This window comes from Marmota monax, unplaced genomic scaffold, assembly GCF_021218885.2.
Source record: "Marmota monax isolate L192 unplaced genomic scaffold, Marmota_monax_Labrador192_F-V1.1 WCK01_AAM20220418_F8-fsc00120, whole genome shotgun sequence".
Classification (NCBI taxonomy): domain Eukaryota; kingdom Metazoa; phylum Chordata; class Mammalia; order Rodentia; family Sciuridae; genus Marmota; species Marmota monax.
This window is the reverse complement of record NW_026694424.1, coordinates 2,605,115-2,611,114: the sequence shown is the minus strand read 5'-3', so window position 1 is coordinate 2,611,114 and position 6,000 is coordinate 2,605,115.

The following is a 6,000-nucleotide window of genomic DNA, read 5'->3' as shown; positions in this document are numbered from 1 at the left end:
TGCTTAGAGGTGAAATGATTAGATTATAAGAGCTGTAACTTAATCAATTTGAATGGATTACTTGGTGGTTACTGTAAATAGATGGGGTATAACTGGAAGAAGTAGGTCACTGGAGGCATGCCTTTGGGGATTATATTTCATCCCTGGTCCTTCTCTCTCTCTCTCTCTCTCTCTCTCTCTCTCTCTCTCTCTCTCTCTCTCTCTCTCTCTCTGCTTCTTGGCTGCAAGGAGCTGAGTAGTTTTCTTCTATTATGTCCTTCCACCCTTCTACCTTTCCACCATCATGTTCTGTCTGACCTTGGACCTAGAGAAATTATTTTAGTTAGCTATTTCATTACTGTGACCAAAATACTCAACAAGAACAATTTAGAGAATAAAGTTTATTTGGGGCTCACAATTTCAGAGGTCTTGGTTCACAGATGGCTAACTCTGACGATTAAAGCAGCTCCCGTTATTGCAGCAAGGAAGCAGAGAGAGAGAAGAGAGAGAGACACCGAGAGAGGGAAGAAGGTGTTACAGGGCAGATGCACTTTTCCAGGGCATGCCCCCAGTGGTCCACTTCCTTCAGCCACACCTCACCTGCCCACAATTACCACCCATAGTCCATTCAAACTAGGATAGACTGATTAGGTTACAGCTTTCATGATTTAATTCTTTCCTCTCTGAATATTCCTTCATTAACAGAAGCTTTTTGGGGGGAGAACCTCACATCCAAATAATAACAGCAATAGAGTTGGCCAACCATGGACTGAGACCTCAGAAACCATGAGTCAACATAAGCACTTTGTCTTCTAAGTTGATCTTGTTTTGGTCACAGTGTTTAAAAACTGACTAACACAAGGACATCATGCCAAGTGAAATAAGCCAGTTATAGATAAGCAAAAATAATTTGATTCCATTTGTATGGCGCACATGAAATAATTAAATTCCTAGAGACAGAGGTAGAATAGTAGTTGCTGGTTGCAGGGGGAGTTATTATTCAGTGGAAACAGAAATTTCAGTTTGCCACATGAAAAGCATTTGGAAGACATATGGTTGTACAAAATGTGAATTAACTTAATTCATTGAACTGTATACTTAAAAATGGTTAAGGTGGCTATCTTAGCCAGTTTGGACAGCTGTAGCTTATTATTATAGACACATTGACTTAAACAGCACACATTTGTTTCTCAAAGTTCTGGAAATCAGGAAGCCCAAGCTCAAGAAGGCAGTAGATGGTGTCTGGTGAGGACCCACTTCCTTGTTTGCAAATGGCTGTGTTCTCTTTGAATCCTCACATGGAGAACAGAGAGAGTGGTGGGGGAGGGGGAAGCTCCCTCTTGCCTTGCCTTAGAGAGGAATTAATCTCATCATGACCAAGCTACCTCCTCAAAGACCACATCTCCAAATATTATGACAGTATTGTATTAGGGTTTCAAAAGATGAATTTGGGGCAACACAAACATTCGGTTCATATCAATGGTAAATTTTAAGTTATGTATATTTTACTGTGCTTAAAAATTAAAATTAAACTAAAAAACTACAGGAACACTGTAGAAAGGGTGCTGAGCCACCACCCTTGATCTTGAAAAGCCCTTCTGAGATCATTCCTTTCAAAGCCTTCCTTGGTCACTTTAACCTATTTTATTTGAGTTTTCTATCTATGTTAATAATTGACCCCCCCATTATGTTTTTTCCTAGCTTTAAATTATTGGCAACACATAACCTCATATAGAATTATATACATTTTTGTTTACTAAGTGACTCTTGTGGATATGCCCTGAGTTCTGAGCTAGTCCTTAAACTCCTTGGTCTTTTGTCTATCTCACAGCACCTAACCTAATATTAGATTTGCAGTTTATCTTTTGCAAATGCTTGTCCATCAACCACCTGTACCAGTAAAGACCTTACCAAAAAGCAATACAAAATTACTGGAGTTTGATTGCTTTGAATTTCAATTTGTTACACTATGCACTTTTGTTTGGCCTTCTCTATTTTTCCATCTTGATATCGCTCTGAGAGTTTCTATTCTCCTGCAGACTAGGAAAGCACCATGTCCTCATGACCAATGAATTGTGAGTCCCTGGTTATTCCTGAAAATCATAAAGATCTCTTCTAGCTCAGGATTACCTCATCTGTGTCACACACAAGGCTGCTTTTAAATACAAGGTATGTTCAGGCCTTCTGAAGAAACTGCCTTTCAGTTATCCCTTTCACCAGTGTCAAACTTTTCCCACTTATTTTCCCACTAATGGAATACCATTAGGCTTTTGGTTGTAACTGTTAAGACTACAGGGATTCTTGCAGATGGACGAAATGCATTTTGCCTTGTGAGATGGACATGAGTTTTGGGGAGCCAGGAATGGAGTGTTATGGTTTAGATGTGAGGTGTTCCACGTCTAAACTAGGCATTGCAGGAGGGTTCAGAGGTGAAATGACTAGATTGTGAGAGCTGAAAATGATTTGAGGATCATTTGTGAGCTTACTTTCAATAATGTCTGGTCATCATTAGCTTCTCATAGTTTGGCTTTCTTCCTTGCTCCATATTTTTGCCCTTCAAATAGCCAATCAACCTCTTTCATCCAATCTCCAAACTAGACATTTACTGCAGTCAAAATCATGAGGTGCTCAAATGTTTGCCTACCTCAACAGTTCATTTCCAGAATTGTAATGCATTCAATCTTTCTAAATTTCTCTGATCTTCTTAAGCTTTCATGTAAGAACACAAGCTTATTCTGTCCATGGGAAGGAATACGACATGAAAAACCCCTTTGCTGATCAGTACAAGGAAATGAAATACTATTCAAGGCATAATAATCTGACAATTCAAATTCAAAGCCCTGATGGAATAAATCAGGAAAACATATTATTTCTCCAAAGTACACTTTGATTTTGATAATTCCTGTGAAAGAAAAAAAAAGTTACTGCTTGTTATTATATGTTACTTTTGTTCAATTCAAACAACCTATACAAGAGCAATAACTTTCCAGTGCTAATTTCTGCCTTTTATAAAGAAAGGGTTATTCAGAGATTATAAGCCCTATAAGTCATTTAATGACATTCTCAATTGATTTAATTAGCAGAATTTTGTATGGGCTCAATGATTTTAGCTCAAAGTGGGAATGAATTACACAGGGCCTGTTTTTAGCAGGAAGCTGTGACTCTCTGCTTTAATCTGAACATCTTGATTTACAGGATACATACCTGCCCATAAAGTATGTTGTATGCTTTGGAAGAACTCACAACGGATGTTCATAGGATCCTTAGGAAGTCCTTTATATGTAAATATAAGATAAGTAGTACTTTGTGCTTAGCATTTCTTTTTTCTGTTGATTTTTTGGGGTAGAGCAGATTGGAAATAAAATTGTCCTTTAGCCACATGAAAGAGATAAGACTAGAGGACAGAGGATTTTATTTGTTGCTCATGATGTGTTTCCAAAGTAATGTTTTAGGGTAGAAGAACTTCCTCTTTAAAGAAGAATGTTGTGAACACACTCCTCAAAACTAAATAATGAATGACACCTAAATTCATTTTCACTAGAACGCTTGAGGGTGATTTGAAGCAGTCCTGATGTGCCCTGAGATTATATTATTCAGTGCTCTCTTAGGAAAAGCAAATGTAATGGAGAGAGAGGAAGATGTGCTTGGCACATTTGTGTGTGTCTGTGTTTTCTCATGTGATTGGTAAAGGTGGTTTGAACAAGTAAATGCCAAGCAGGGTATAGAGAACTTCAAAGGAAGACTACTTCCTTTTGGCCACTTTATCAATAAATTGATCCTTAATTGTTCATACCCACATGTTCAGCACAAATGGAAAACAGCTTTATAAATCCAAATCTGTAATATATTTAGATGACAAAGAATCCCATTGAGCAGTCCCTGTGCTGCTAGTGTTATTGTAAAATGAGGGAATAATGTGTCTCTTCTTCTGGATATCTGATACCCTAAAATATTGCTCTCAATACCACATTAAACAAAACTTACATCTGCTTCATATGCATCACGAGCTAAATCCTTTCTCATAGTTTTTGGGTTCCACGGGAGAATTACAAAATAGCTTAAAAATGTGTGAGCTGTGAATTCATCTGTGTTATTACTAACTATAAACCACTTGATGGCAGTTATACAAGTCCATCCTGGACACAGGCTGCAAACACATGTTTGTGTCCTCCCTCTTCCTGGTTGTTAGATTCAAAAGACTCCCATAAAGTTAGGATGAGACTCCTCCTTGAATGAGAAAATGATGGTTATTCTTTCAAGGTGTGGGAGAGAGGTCTTGATATGCTCTGTGGAGACCTCTGGTGAAGGAAGAGGAGGGCATGTGTTTGGAGTTTAGAACAGCTGCAGCCACAGCTGGTTTATCTTTGCATCTTCTACACATTAGGCTCAAGTATGAGCTTTTATTTGAATTGACTCTAATGGCAAAACATTAAAAACCTGCTTTTGAACATTACTGTTGTTAAAATTAATTCTTGATGTCCTATCTCCTGCTCTCCTTCTGTATTTGTTGACCTTGTTCTCTTCAAGCAATCAGTCAGTCAACCAGTCAATTAGCAAAGCCTCTCTGCCTTCTTTCAGAAAGCTTAAGCTGTGGGAGGAATGAATAAGAATACCAACTATAGCTCCAAGTTTTTTGCAAAGTCCTTCTCTCAATCCCATAATCTCCTTTCTCCATCTTTCCCACTTCGATTTCTGCTTTCACCTTTCCTTTAGTCCCCAGTACTCTGTTTTGATTCTAAAATTCTTTCTTTGTCCTCTGCCTCCTCTTCTCTTCTCCTTCTCTTTTCCCTATTCTCATCTGATGCGGGACACAAAAATAGTAAGACAGAGAAGTTAGTGATGAAGATAAAGGCCGGTCTTCGAGAAAGCCGCAGCTAGTCTCTCCCTGTTTTGTGTGTTCTAATTTGTCTAACATTTACTGAATCTTAGTTTTATCTATTTAAATCATGCACTATGTGTATGAAATTTTTCAGAGCAAAGCAAAGAACATTTGTAGCTTCAGACAACCTGGGATGCTCGCAAATGTGCCTTCTGATACCCTAGATGCTGCTCCTCCATTTTCTGCTCAACTTTTCTCTTGCCCCAGGCATTGTGGCACATCATTGAGGAAAAGAAATGAATTCCAGTGGAAATTGAATAGAAATTGGCAGTTGTTCTTGATAATGGGCCATCTAGTAAATATTTTAAGTTTTGTAGGCTATATAGTCCCTGTTGCAACTATTCCAACTTTGCAATTGTGGGACAAAGGCAGCTGAAAGCAATACATAAAATGAATGGGCTTGACTATATTCCAATACAACTGTTTTGTGTTAAAATGAAATTTGAATAACTTGCATGAGTCACAAAATATTATTTTCTTTTCTTTTTTCTCCCCAATCATTGAAAATATTTAAAAATTCTTAAGTAGTAGGCTAAGAGAAAAAACGAAGAACAGGCAGTGGGCCAGATTTATCTTAAGGGCTGTAGTTCATAGGCACCCTAATTTAAAGAATAAGATGTCACAGGCTAGGGATTTTCTGAGTGGCATGGAGTTTACTTGAGCATGAGTTGGGCACCTGCATGGGTCTTTTAAACTATGATATGTTTTAAGGCTCCTTTATAGCATTTAATCATTTAAAATAATAAATGAAAGAGAAGATTCCATCTTGAAAAGAACTGAACACTACTCAGGAAATCAGCTTCACAGAACACATGATCGTTATGATCAGCACAAGTCACTTTCTAAATTCCCATTTGCAAGGCACTGACCACAAGTGGGCTCCTCCTGTGCTATGCTTTCTATCTGTAATTATCTCCCTCTGGGAAGGATCCTGGAATGGACTGCTGATACATAAACGATGTCATCTCTGCTATGCATGACTCCTGAAGTGGGGATAGCAGCAGGATCAGAAAAGCACCTTGTGAGGAGAAAAAATTCAGCCACTGAGAGGTTTTTCCATAGCAAGAACCAGTAACATCAATGACCCAAATCTAACATGAAGCTGGAAAATTCACAGTTTGAACCAGTGAACACTAGGATTA